The 12,605-nt window shown below is 37.0% G+C and overlaps 2 pseudogenes across 2 annotated transcripts; both read left to right on the top strand.

Annotated features, from left to right (window-relative positions):
- Positions 1–537: 537 nt before the first annotated feature.
- AT4G07339 lies at positions 538–3,533 on the top strand (annotated as a pseudogene; the record flags this gene model as incomplete). Its single annotated transcript has 1 exon — positions 538–3,533.
- A 4,062-nt stretch (positions 3,534–7,595) lies between these two features.
- On the top strand, positions 7,596–12,338 carry AT4G07338 (annotated as a pseudogene; the record flags this gene model as incomplete). The annotated part of the gene is made up of 1 exon: positions 7,596–12,338.
- Between the last annotated feature and the right edge of the window lie 267 nt (positions 12,339–12,605).

Here is a 12,605-nt window from a genome sequence, read left to right as displayed (position 1 = left end):
TCGGCTTCTCCGGTTATTATTAGCTACAGATATAGGGAGTTTCGCGGCACGCCCACCAGTTATTCCATAATTAGAGTTTGAGTTTAAGAATAGTTCGTTTAAAACCTAGCTTTCACTAGATCTACTAACCAATAGTTTTCTGAGAATACTTTGTTCCTAGCTCTTTATTAAATCGTTCACAACCAAATCAATCTACTGTCTTTTTACTTTGTTCTCTTTTATTTTCACTATTACCCTGCTAGCTTAATCTCAACATTTAACTCATTGTTTGAACAAAAGAACTCCGTGAATTCGATCCTAAAATACTGCAATTGATCTCTTATTTGAGAGAGTAGTTCAAGTAATTTGAACAATATCAAATTTGGCGTCGTTGCCGAAGTTCTTGGGAATCATCATTGAGTTTAGTTTAGAGATTTCGTATAGTTTTTACTTCTATTTTGTTACTCACCCCTTTGTTTACAGAAGGAGCTTATCAACTTGTCTGTTCTAGACTTGGGAAAACTTGAACGCATCAACCAAAAAACTCAGAAATTAGCAATGGCTGACAGAGTCATCAGAGCTGATGCAGAAGGAGTTTTGAGAGATGAGGATGGGCAGGCCTACAATGAGGCTGGTCAGAGATTGGATGATCATGGACTCATCCTACCTAAGGACGCAAATGAGGATCAAGCGCGTCTCAATGCACAATTAGCTGCTAGAGATGCAGCATGGCTCGGTGTCGAGCGACACCATCGGGAGCAGCACGCAGATGCAATTGGTGTCGATCGACACCATCGGGAGCAGCACGCAGATGCAATCGGTGTCGATCGACACCATCGGGAGCAGCACGCAGATGCAATCGGTGTCGAACGACACAACAGAGGTGTCGATCGACACCAACACCAGATTCCTACAGCTATTCCTCCAGCTGCGGAACCACGTCGTACTCTTGGGGATTTCAACAGGCCAGACCTGTTCTATGTTAATCGATCAGCGATTGTACCCCCACCATTCCAGAGGAACGACTATGAGCTGAAGCCTGGCTACTTTGCTTTTGTTGGCCAACATCCTTTCCATGGCTTATCTCATGAGCAACCAATGGATCATATCGAGTGATTTGAGGATCTTGTTCTGAGCATCAAGGCTAATGGAGTCTCGGAGGACTACCTACTGTGCAAGCTCTTCCCTTATTCACTTGCTAAGGAAGCAACTTCTTGGGTGAAGCAACTTAAAGCAGGTTTCGTCAAGACTTGGAGAAGCATCAAGATAGCCTTCTTGAATAACTTCTACGATGATGCTAAGTTTGAGGAGTTGAGAATCAAGCTGTCTACCTTCACACAAGGTCCAGCTGAAGCTTTCAAGGCTGCTTGGGTTCGTTTCAAGGAGTACCAACGAGATTGTCCACATCATGGTTTCATTGAGGTACAACTTCTAGGTACCTTCTTCAGAGGAGTTGATTGAAGATACCAGATGGCTCTAGATGCAGCGAGCAATGGTAACTTCAATACACGTTACCCAGTGATGCTACAACCCTTATAGAGAACCTTGCTTGCAGCAACAGTACCAAGAATGCTGATTTTGAGAGGAAGAAGATTGCTGGAGCTATTTCAGGAAATCAGATGGCAGAGGTGAATGCTAAGCTGGATTCAGTTCATAACTTGCTCACCGGGAAGAAGCATGTCCACTTTGCAGCTGAGGAAGAGACTATTGAGTCTGAGTGAGAGGAAGGAGTCTTCTACATAGATGGTCAGGGATACATAAAGTTTGGGCAGCCACAAGGCAACTTCAGTGGCAACAGGTTTACAGGAAACCAGGGTTCCTCCAACTACACTCGAAAGCCTGCTTTCCAGAAGACCTTTCCTCAAAGCAACTTTCAGAGGAACTATGGTAATTCAACTTACCAAGCCCCCCCCTCCACCCTCATCAGAGACAAGAATGGAATCGATGCTTGAGCAGATTCTAGAGAGCCAAACAAAGCTTGTTGTGGAGTTTAATGGCAAGTTTGATGCTGTCTACATAGATCTTAATGGGAAGATCGACAATCTGAGCTCTCACTTGAAGAAGCTAGATGTACAGGTAGCTCAAACTGCACAATCTATCAAGAGACATGACGGTTTTCTTCCTGGTAATCCTGATGCTAACCAAAGGAAGAGCTGCAATGCCATCTTGATTAGAGAAGGAGATGATGTGTGGGAAGAATTGGACACTGAAGACGAGTTGAATCTCGCAGTTGCAGAGATGGTGTTAACCGACACCCTCCTGTGTCGATCGGCACCATATGGGACGCTTTTCTCAGAGACAACTCAATACGACGGTGTCGATCGATACCCCTCTAGTGTCGATCAACACTGGATCCGAACTGCACCTTGTGAGGTGCAAGTACCTATGCAGCTCGAGTCTGTCTACACTCCTCCTGTCCCCTATCCGAGGAGGCGTCGTTCTAAGCAGGAGATTCATGTTGCCAAGTGCACAACTATAATGGAGAAGATCCTTCATACTCTTCCTAAGGATGCTTCTGAGACATCTTCTGCTCCACTCAACAGGTATGTCAAGCGACTTGTTGACAATGGAATTAGCTCAGATGAAGCTAAGCTGCTTACCAGAGACATTAGTGCAATCATGCTTCCTAAAGCCAAGAAGGAGAAGGCACAGAGAGTAGACATAGCTGAATACATCTGCACCATTACTCCTGGTCAGACCATTGAGAAGCTTCCAGAACCAGTTAGCTTTGTTCTTAATTGCTTTATCTCCACAAGCAGATTCAGCCGCTCTTTATGTGATCTGGGATCAATCATCAACCTCATGCCCAAGTCTGTTGCTAGGAGACTAGGCATGACTCACTACAGGCCTACTACCATCACTCTTCTCTTCGCGGATCGTTCCAAGCGAATCCCTGAAGGTATCCTTGAAGATGTTCCTGTTAAGGTTGGTAACTCCATAATCCCTTCTGATTTCGTGGTCCTGGACTATGAGAAGGAACCCAAGGATCCCCTTATCCTTGGAAGAGCATTCCTAGCTACAGCTGGTGCTAAGTTTGATGTGAAGAGAGGGAGAATCTATCTCAAGGTTTGTGATTCAGAGATGGAGTTTGGCATGGATGGTTCAGAGCTTACTAAGCCTATCAGTTGCATTGCCTCCAAGACACACACACCACCATAGACTGATCAGAATCCCACCACAGAGCCACACACAACGCTCCAACCCGTTCAGCTCGCCAATGAGAGTTGCAGAGGAACGGTGTCGATCGACACCCTCGGGTTTCACAAACAGAGGATTCTGCACATTCTCTTCAGCCCACACCACTTGAGGCCCTATGTGATAAGTTCTCTTCTATCTCTTCTCCTAGTTTATCTTTGATTACTTCTTTGGATTATTTGAATACTGCTTCACAAGATAACAAGCCTAGAGTCCCTCAAAAGCTTGTTTCTCTTGTTGTTTTTGCAGATGACGAGAAGAGTGTCGATCGACACACCAATGAGTGTCGATCGACACCAGAAGCTGCTCCAACCAGATCCGTTTACACACCGCCTTGGAAGGCGAGGAGGCAGCAATAATCCTCCACCACCACTCCACCCACATCCTGAACTCCGCCAAGTCAAGCTATCGACTCAAAACAAGCGCTTAGTGGGAGGCAACTGACTGGTTTGATTTTTTTTTTCGCTTTCTTTTATTTTCTTTTATTTTTGATTTATTTTTCCCGCTTTCTCTGGATTTGAATGCCACTGGGGACAGTGTCGTTTAAGTATGGGGGAGGTTCTTACTAATGATGCTTTTATTTTTGTTTCTTATCATTTTTCGTTTTGTAGTTCATTTGGTTATTTCCTTTATTTCCTTTTTCAAAAAAAAAAAAAAAAAAAAAAACGTTTTCTTTAGTTTAGTTAGGAATCATGATCTATATTTCTCTTGTTTATTGCCTGATTGATGAGTGCTGCAGGTTCGAGTCAATCCGACTATTGGAAAATCTAGATGGCAAACCAACAGACTTGAGGATATCCTAGTTTCCAACTCAACCACTAAAGCTGGAGCTAATCTGCTCTTCCTTTTACCTCTTCAAACAGTTAGTATTCATAGATCTTGACTCCTTGTTCATAGCTGTTATGGAGACCAATGTGATAAAAATAATATGTTCCTCTCCTCTTATAAAAAGAAAAATATAATGAGAGATTGAGACGACTTTCAGATAGTGTATAGGGGTAGGAATGTTTCCTATGACCCCATTATTATACATTATTTGGAATGATCAATTACAAAGGTTGGAAAATGCCGAGGGTGTCGATCAAGTATGCGAGTTCCCCTTTGTTTACTCTCTAAAAAGAATAAGTCTGGGGAGAGAAAGAACACCAAAAAAGAAAAAAAATATAAAGAATGGTCAAATGTTCATGGTATAGTACATGAATGAGTCTAGAAGGATCTTGAATGTTGGCTTGTTTGATGAGACCCAGCGATGAAAGCCTGGTGGGTGTAGTTGTGGAATTTAGGTATGGAATCTAGAATGTTGTGTAAGCTTGCAGAGAAGTACATGTTGGTAAGGATTTGATTAGACTTGTTAGGCATATGGACTTAGTTTGGATGATCATGGCAATAGGCTAGAGAATTTTGGGAGTTCCTTTGTTTTCAAAACCTCTTCCACGGGTTCGGTTTTTGTGTTTCGCTTGAGGGCAAGCAAAAGCAAATTCTAGGGGAGTTGATATAACCCGATTTTCACCGATTTTATCTATGTTTAGGTATAGGATTTTGAGTCTTTATGTTATTTCTCGAGTCTTTCTAGTGTCTTTTCAGGTATTCTATGCAGTGGGACAACAATGGAGATAAGTAGACATTATCTGGAGCAAAAGCTAAGGAAAAGGAAGCTAAGGACGATTTTGGTTCAGGAATCAGCGAGGAGTGTCGATCGACACACTCTTGGTGTCGATCGACAGCAGTTTCGGCCCAGCAAAAACCTAGACGCTTTCGAGTTTACAGAAGCTCAAGTTTGCCCCAGAAGATTTCCTTATTTGCATTATTAGTCCCTTGACGTCTTTAGGGTCTATATATATTGTTTTTAGACCTAAGTTTCTTTTATCAAGTCTTTTATCAAGTTCTTTGCCAACCCTATTGTGAGAGATATAAGCTATTCATCCATTGTTCTTGAGAGTTTCATTCAGATCTATATACAGTGAAGAGATCCCTTCTTTCCCTTTCTCTATCTCAAATATTTTGTTTGCTTCATCCAATATGTCTGAGTAATCTGCTTGTTAGGAATAGGGTTTCTCATTAGGGATTCATATGGTTTAGTAGATTGCCCCCTTTGCTAGGTTATCTGTAGAATTCTTCATCTTTAATTATGCCTAATGCTAGATCTAGAGTAATTAACTAGATCTTGAATCTAGACAATAGATATGCCCGCCATAGGTATCTGGTGTTGGATCTATTATTTGATGAGTCTGGTTTATAGGTGTGTAATAAGAATCGGCCTATCTACTAAGATGACCAATTGAACTCGTTAAGAATGCATATTTAGGTTGATAGTTTATCGGCTTCTCCGGTTATAATTAGCTATAGATATAGGGAGTTTCGCGGCACGCCCACCAGTTATTCCATAATTAGAGTTTGAGTTTAAGAATGGTTCGTTAACAACCTAGCTTTCACTAGATCTACTAACCAATAGTTTCCTGAGAATACTCTGTTCCTAGCTCTTTATTAAATCGTTCACAACCAAATCAATTTGCTGTCTTTTTACTTTGTTCTCTTTTATTTTCACTATTACCCTGCTAGCTTAATCTCAATATTTAACTCATTGTTTGAACAAAAGAACTCCGTGAATTCGATTCTAAAATACTGCAATTGATCTCTTATTTGAGAGAGTAGTTCTAGGTTATTTGAACCATATCAGTTAATAATTTAGTTCTTATAAAAAAACCAGAATTTACCTTAAAATAAGTAGTCATTGGCTTAGAGACTTGAGAGAATTCATACCAAGAAAGACTCTCCCAATCACAAATATTTCCTTTAGTGCTTGAGTTTTGTTAAATAGAAAAAAAAGATCTTCATAGATTAGAAAATTTAAATACTCTTTAAGAAAACGAAATAACAAAGTTTAAAAATGTTTCCATATAAATAGTTGATATCTTAATAGATTTAATTAAATAACATCACTGCAAATATTCTGTCAATCTTTTCTGGCCGGAGAACAAAGAAACGAGCACATAACTAGGTTAACATATTATAGAAAAGTCATTTCTCATAAAGTTTTGAGTGTTTAGCTATCACGTTTTTACTGGTATCTTTTATTTGTTCTTCATGTCAAAAAGAAAAAAAATTCAAGAAACTCAATCTTCAGATTTGTCTAATGTTATTCAAAACACAACTGATAAGCGGTTCAGACATGAAGAAACTTCTGAAAATACACCCCCGTCATTCAATGCACCAAGTGTGAAGAAATCAGTGCCAGTTAGTTATGTTTTTAAGAGCGTTCTAAGTGATATTACAAATCAAAGAGTTCATACACCAAGCATTAGCCAAACGCCTGGCACTTTGGAGTCATCTTTAACATCAAAAACAAGTTAAGTTTACTGATTAATCTATAATATATATTTAAGCTTTAGAGGTTGTCCTCTATAACATAACTACATTTAACAAGAATTATTTATGAAATGTTAACAATGCCAGCAGGAATCGATCTTTCAAGTTCTATTTAATCATATCGAAAGCATTTAACATATGATGATGATCTACCTTCAGATGCAAATGATTCTCAGTATCCGTTTGGTAAGTCATGGTTTACAACTTGGTAAGTCTCATGTTGTTTAATACTATCTAACATTTTGTTATATTCAGGAAATCATAGACCAAATTCCAACCTAAGTTCTTCATTCACATTAACTAATTTGGAACAAGGAGAGACATCAAACCCGTCTAAAGATAAAAGATTGTTTAGAAACTTTACCAATGACATTCCTCTTCAGATAAATGGCGTCACACATTGTGGACGAGGAGACAAAACCGATGATACCATTCTTCCTGAATTTCTGCAATCAAGAAATCAAAAGAATTTAGGAGAATGTGACAGTAATGGAGAATCAGATGGTAAAGATTAAACATAACTGAATTATTTACATATTCTTCACCGTTAAAATAAACTATATTATGTGATGTATAATAAACTTTTCTTATTTTTTAGGTTCAGAGTCTGATATATATGATGATCTTGAAAATGGTTTTCAAGATGAAGTTGATTATGATTCATATACCAACTACAAAAAAAAAGTGTCAAGATTACTGAACTAGTTAAAAAAATTTTATCAGTTTTCGATAATCTTGAGAAGAGTTTGCTTGCCACTTTTGGCCAGGGATGTCGTACCTCTAATGAAAATATAGAGGAACATTCTTACGGTGTGTTATATTCAATAAACTTTGTAAATAAATTATAATAAACATTTTGCAAATGCTCAATCAAGGTTGTAACAAATCTACAAGCTCTAATGACATCTATGTTTCACATGAAAAGAACATGAAGACTTTGAGCGTCAATTTGATATAAATTCAAGAAAAAACAAAACAGGTATGACTATATATTAGTACTCTGTGTATCCTCTATATTTAACATTTTATAATTTCAAATGCAGTATACATTGATCATGGTGATCCTATTTACTCATGTGAATATTATGGAGCTATAATGTGGCATGGTGAGCGTATTGAAAAGACAGTCAAGAATAAGTAGCCCAAGTTTACATCATGTTGTTTGCAAGGTCAAGTGAAGTTATCTTTTCTTAATAATTCACTAGAATTACTTTATGCATTGCTAACCAATGACGATGAAATCAGTAGACATTTCAGAGAAAATGTCAGGGCTAGCTTACAATATGATATTTTCTTTTACATCACTTGGTGGTGATACAGAAAATAGTGTTACAGCCAGTGGTTGTCCTCAAATGTTCCAGATTCACGGAGAGAATCACCATAGGATAGGGAGTTTGAAACCAAACAATGATATACCTCCAAAGTTCATGCAATCATATATTGTAGACACAAAGAATGAAGTTGATAACAGATCGGAAGTACTCAGGTGAGTTCATTCCTTATAGTGTTACTAATGTTTTGGTATATAACATTGATGTTGTTTTAATATTGGTTAATGTTCTAAATTTGACTTATTTGATTCTTAATAGTAATGGTGTTAATGCTAACAAGTATAAAAAGAAAGACTTGAGAAAGAAAATTATTGATGTTGTGATCAAATTGCTGAATAGTATCAACCCTTATTTATCACACTTACGGACTGCTAGGGACATGCTCAATGCTAATCCAGAAGAGACTTTTTATATGAGAATAGTTAGTAAACGGGAAAAGGATGGCAGGGTGTATAATGTACCAACATCATCAGAGGTAGCCATGTTGATTCCAGGAGATTTCACTATAGATATGCCAAGTAGAGATATAGTTGTGCAAGATAAATCAGGGAAACTACAAAGAATTAGTGAAATCCTTTCGTGTTATCTTCCTTTACAATATCCTCTATTGTTCCCTTATGGTGAAGATGGATTCAGAACAGGCATTGAGAAACATCAAACAAGGTCTGGTAAAAAAACCAAGAACAAGTGCATATCTATAAGGCCATGGTTTGCCTTCAGAATTCACGAAAGAAAACATGAGAAGCATATTTTACTTAGGTCGATAAGGCTGTGGCAGCAATTCTTGGTGGATTCTTATACAGAAATAGCTTCTAACCGGCTTGGTTACATCAAACTTAACTAGAGTAGTATGAGGTAGATAATTACAATTCTGTGCAAAAGGCTTCAGAGGAAGGAAAGAGTGATTTGAAAGAACAAGGATTAGCATATTATTTGCCAGCTACTTTTACAGGTGCTCCTAGATATATGAGGAACATGTATTTGGATGTGATGACATTGTGTAAACATTTTGGGTTTCCAGATTATTTTATCACATTCACGTGCAATCCAAAGTGGCCAGAGGTGATTAGGTTTTGTGGTGAGCGAAACTTGAGAGCTGATGATAGACCTGGGATTATATGCAAAATCTTCAAAATGAAACTTGATTCTCTAATGCTTGATTTAACTAAAAAAAAACTATTTGGAAAGACAAGAACATGTAAGAAGTTTTTAATTCGTTTCATTTACTCTTATATGATTTCTATTATTATTTTTGATAACTATAATAATTATTATGTTTTCTGTGTAATTGCAGCTATGTATACCATAGAGTTTCAAAAAAGAGGACTCCCTCATGCTCATATACTAATTTGGCTGGATTCAAAGTGTAAGTTGACCAAAGCAGAGCACATTGATAAAGTTATATCAGTAGAGATTCCTGACAAATTGAAAGACTTTGAGCTATTTGAAGTGATAAAGGAATCTATGGTTCTTGGTCCTTGTCGTGTGGTGAACCCGAAATGTCCATAGTATGGAAAAAGGAAAGTGTTCAAAGTTTTATCCGAAAGATCATGTTCAAAAGACCATTATTGATAAAGAAGGATTTGCAAAATACAGAAAGAGAAGAACAAATAACTTTGTTGAGAAGAAAGACTTTAAATGCGATAACCGATATGTCATTCTTTATAATAGATCCCTATCACTGAGATACATAGCTCACATCACCGTGGAATGGTGTAACCAATCAGGTTCTGTGAAATACATATTCATGTATATTCATAAAATACCAGATCGTGTTACTGTTGTTGTTAAATCGTCTTTAAATTCGAAAAGTAAAGGAAAGGGTAAACAGAAGGACAATGCTGATCGAGATTGATCAGAGACAAAGAAGAAGAATGAAGTCGAAGACTATTTCAATTGCACGTATGTTTAATTAAAAAGTTAATAGTATTATTACTATAAAATACATATATTTGTGTTCCATATGATTGTATAATTTTGAATTTCAGATATGTTTCTGCTTGCGAAGCATCCTGGAGAATATTAAAATATCATATACATTATAGATCTACGGCTGTGATGAAGCTTTCGTTCCATTTGCCAGGGGAACAAATTATTTATTTTAAAGGCCATGAAGAAGTAGAAACAGTGTTAAATCGTAGTGATCTAGATGGCTCTATGTTCCTTGTTGGTTCGAATTAAATAAAGTTAGTAGGATTGCTAGGAAGCTAACTTATGTAGACATCCCCACTAGATTTACCTATGATTCAAAAGAAAAAAAATTTAATATCAGAAAGAAAGGTTTTGCTATAGGAAGAATAAACTATGTTCCTCGTGATATAGAAGATGAATATTATTTGAGAATACTCCTCAATGTTCAATCAGGTCCAAGATGTTTTGAAGAGCTCAGGACAGTTAATGGTATGCTATATGAAGAGTGGAAAGATGCTTGTGAAGCATAAGGCTTATTAGATAATGATCATGAATACATTGATGATTTAAAGAGAACAAGTTTTTGGAGCAGTGGATGGTATTTACGTCAGTTATTCGTAATAATGTTAGATGCTATGATAATTCCTGAAAATGTGTGGGCTGCAACGTGGCCACATCTCTCTGAAGATATTCAAAACAATAAGAGGTAATATTTCAACAGACCAGGTAACATCTAATATCATTTCAAAACCTCAATTTTATCTCATTTTGTTTTACAATGCAATATTCACATAAACTTGCTTTGCTTGGTTGTAACTCATTTAGTTAAATGTTGTTTATAGATTTAATTTTGTCGGATGAGGAGAAAAAATTATATGCTCTACAAGAGATAGATCACATTTTAAGAAGGAATGGTCGTTCACTTACATATTATAAGACTATGCCACAAGTACCTAGAGATCCGAGATTTGATACTAATGTCTTGATTTTAGATGAGAGAGGGTATGATCGTGATAATTTGACAGAAAAACATGCCAAATGGATTAAGATGCTTACTCTAGAGCAGAAGTCTATTTACGACGACATTAATGGTGCCGTGAATGAAAATGTTGGGGGAGTATTTTTTGTTTATGGCTTTGGAGGAACAGATAAAACATTTCTTTGGAAAACACTCACTACTTCCAGTGGTATTGCTTCTCTCCTTTTAGAAGGTGGTAGGACAACTCACTCTAGATTTGGAATTCCTCTTAATCCTATTGAGTTTACTACATGTAATATGAAAGCTGGTTCAGATAGGACTAATTTAGTCAAAGAAGCTTCTCTGATTATATGGGATGAAGCTCCAATGATGAGCAGACACTGTTTTGAGTCATTGGATCGGAGTTTGTCAGATATTTGTGGGAATGGTGATAATAAACTTTTTGGTGACAAGGTTGTTGTCTTTGGAGGTGATTTCCGACAAGTTCTACCAGAAATCCCCGGTGCTGATAGGGTAGACATAGTTATGTATGCCCTTAATTCATCTTACCTTTGGTGTCATTGCAAAGTATTGACTCTGACAAAGAATATGCGTCTTTATTCTGAAGGTTTGAGTGATAGTGAAGCTGAAGATATTAAAGAGTTTTCAAAGTGGATTTTAGCAGTAGGTGATGGTAGAATTGTTGAGCCTAATGATGGGGAGGCTTTGATCGATATTCGTTCTGAATTTCTGATTACGAAAGCAAAAGATCCAATAGAAGCCATATGCATAAAGATATATGGAGATATTACAAAGATACATGAACAAAATGATCCAGTTTTTTCGAAGAAAGAGCAATATTATGTCCCACAAACGAAGATGTCAACCAAAACTATGCTTGATAACCTCCAATGTATTTACTAATTCAGAAGCATTGATTTGTAACTTTATTTACTTTTATGAATAGTGTTTCTATTTTCTTTTCCTTCTTTAACTGTAACTAACTAAAATTTTAATTTTCAGGAGAGGAGTTTATATTCCTAAGTTCAGACAGTGTAGACCCAGATGACATTGGTGGTAACAATAATCCGGCATTGACTCCTGACTTTTTGAATAGTGTTAAAGTTTCAGGGTTGCCTAACCATAGGCTTCGTCTAAAGATTGGTTGTCCTCTTATGTTGCCCAGAAATATTGATCCTGTAGGTGGTCTAATGAATGGCACAAAGTTACAGATCACGCAAATGGGTCCATTCATTTTGCAAGCAATGATTCTAACCGATGACAGAGCTGGTCATTGAGTATTGATTCCAAGATTGAAGCTAGCACCATCAAACACAAAATTACCATTTAGAATGCGAAGAACACAACTACCTTTAGCAGTTTGCTTTGCAATGACTATCAACAAAAGCCAGGGTCAATCTTTGAAAAGAGTAGGAATTTTTCTACCTAGGCCATGCTTTTCACACAACCAACTTTATGTTGCCATATCCAGAGTTACATCAAAGACAAGATTAAAGATTCTGATTGTGGATGATGAAGGTAAGCCACAAAAGCAAACAAAAAATGTAGTTTTCAAAGAAGTTTTTAAGAATCTTTAGTTTCCATTTGTTTTTTACTTATGTTGGATTTTTATTACAGCCGTCTTATATCTACAATATTCGTTGAATATTTGCTTCTTCAATCTAAGAGTTTACACTATCATATACAGATTCTAACCGATGTTACTTAGATTATCTATATATCAACCATATCACACAAATGCAGAAATATTACTTGCTTAAAGATTAAGAACCATGTACCTTTTCAGGATTGTTATTGTCTGAGAGGTTTGTGAAGAATCAAAACGATTCTATGACTGCAACAAT

This window comes from Arabidopsis thaliana, chromosome 4 (assembly GCF_000001735.4).
Source record: "Arabidopsis thaliana chromosome 4, partial sequence".
In the NCBI taxonomy this organism is placed as follows: Eukaryota; Viridiplantae; Streptophyta; class Magnoliopsida; order Brassicales; family Brassicaceae; genus Arabidopsis; species Arabidopsis thaliana.
This window is presented reverse-complemented; position numbering and strand designations above follow the sequence as displayed.